This window comes from Scylla paramamosain, chromosome 43 (assembly GCF_035594125.1).
Source record: "Scylla paramamosain isolate STU-SP2022 chromosome 43, ASM3559412v1, whole genome shotgun sequence".
In the NCBI taxonomy this organism is placed as follows: Eukaryota; Metazoa; Arthropoda; class Malacostraca; order Decapoda; family Portunidae; genus Scylla; species Scylla paramamosain.
The window spans coordinates 1450317-1452500 of NC_087193.1; the positions used below are offsets into that span (position 1 = coordinate 1450317).

The 2184-nt window shown below is 34.9% G+C and overlaps 1 protein-coding gene across 1 annotated transcript in view; it reads right to left on the reverse strand.

The window, feature by feature from the left end:
• Nucleotides 1-759: 759 nt before the first annotated feature.
• Nucleotides 760-2184, reverse strand: part of LOC135093619 (NADPH azoreductase-like) — a 39607-nt gene continuing 38182 nt past the window's right edge. The window contains exon 4 of the mRNA XM_063993038.1: nt 760-2184. This exon is cut by the window's right edge and continues 957 nt beyond it. The gene's annotated coding sequence lies outside the window, so the exon portion shown is untranslated.

The window sequence follows — 2184 nt, forward strand, 5'->3', positions numbered from 1 at the left end:
AGTTGGTTGGTGGGCTTTGTGTATATAAACAACAGAGATGCAGTCTCTCATTCTCCTCACTTAAACAAAAGAGTACTAGGAAAGATCATGATCTAGATTTACTATGATACCCAATTCTAACCCTCTACCTAACTTAACAATTATATATATATATATATATATATATATATATATATATATATATATATATATATATATATATATATATATATATATATATATATATATATATATATATATATATATATATATATATATATATATATATATATATATATATATATATATATATATATATATATATATATATATATATATATATATATATATATATATATATATATATATATATATATATATATTTTTTTTTTTTTTTTTTTTTTTTTTTTTTTTATGAACAAGCGTTCAATCCACAAGTGCCAATACATAGAAATTAAGCTTATAATAAAACTTAAGGCGTCTTCTTCACTTCTCACAAAGGCTTAAAATTTTAACTCAGCAAAGCTCTGCCCACTTGACCAATGTAGAAGAGACCAGTGGAGTGTGCAGCCCAAGGAAAAAGTGTCATACAGTTCATTGGCAATGAGTCCTTCACAGAGACCCCAGCAGCCTTAACCACTTGCTCCTTGAAGTTTATGCTACTTAGAAGTGAATTCCTGCTCTTCCAGTCCTTGTGATATGGCCGATTGAATAAAAAACAATCATATATGGCCAATTTTTTTTTTTTTTTCCTGATTGAAGGAAAGAGACAGGCAGACACATTAGTTATTCTTGTTTAGTTGTTGTTACATTGAAAGAAGAGGCATATAGCAATATGTTGTAGCCTAGGTAAGACATTCTGGTGTAGTAGGATCGAGTGACCAGCTAGTTTCAAGTGATGAAGTGCTCGCTCAGCCCCATTTTTACCGCCAGACATATGATGCAGCCATGGCAACGAACAGATGTCTTCAGCTGACACCATTCGACAGCAGCAGTAGTAGGCATATCATATAGGTTAAATTAGGTAATGTTAGGTTAGGTACTGCTACATATCATTTAGGTTAGGTTAGGTAATGCTAATTAGATCAGTGTCCTTTTATCTTAAAACCCGAACCATTCGCAGTACCGAATGGTTTGATAAGCTAAATGATCTATATCTAATATTTGAATTCCAATAAAAAGTAAGAACTGATATATTAAAGAAAAATTGCGTGATGTGGCCAATGCCTAAATGTTCTTCCGACATTAAAGAGAATCCTTATTTAAGAGGGACTCCAGGAAGGTCTGTGCACTGCCGTTTCTGGAAGTAAATGAGTCTTCCGTCTGGCAATGAACATACAGCTGCGCGTGCATTTGGTCACTTGAAACTAGCTGGTCACTAAAACCTATGACACTGGATCAGAATGATGCCAAATATGACTAGTAAAACTTGCTGCATGGTACTGCACATACAGCATTTATGAAATGTCAAAACATCTTTTTGCTGGTATTTTCACACTATTTCCACATTTTGGGTGCATTCATCTCTTAGATATCCCTATTTATTATCCTATTATGTCTAGACAGACTGCAAGTATTATAATATAATGAAATATGGTCTATTATTAACGATTATGGAGCAAGGAGAAACTGTGGTGTAGGTAGCACATCTAGCAGCTGTTCAGGTCACAGGTGGCGAGAGGTCCATTGCCCTGTTGTTCAGATTCCTCCATGTTAAGGGAACATTCTATCCCGTGTGTGTATCGCTTCTTCAGACCTTTCCTACTTCATGCAAGCCACTCTGCAGAGTATTTTAACATGAATTGGTTGTATCAAACATGACCTCACACTGCATTATGGCATTGTACCTGAACACAATGATGTGTTGGAAGTCGTGGCCCAAGACAGGAAGGCCATTTAGACATCTTTACCTACCCTGCTAAAAAACCGCATGCCACTGGAAGGCTGGACTGTTCCACGCGATTTGTAAGCAAATGTTACTATTCTCTTAATTTGAAACAATTCATGGTACAGTTTTAATAATGGTTTTCACTCATTACTGACTTTTATGCAAATAATTCTGTATGTTCAAGATTTTATTGAAAACAATACACACACATCAGCTTGTTTTCATCTAACATGTTTACATCACTGGCCGAAACTGGCTGTCTTCCGCACCGCCCCGCTTCCCATCCACAAGTCTCGCAAGCGCTTAGAAACCTTCCT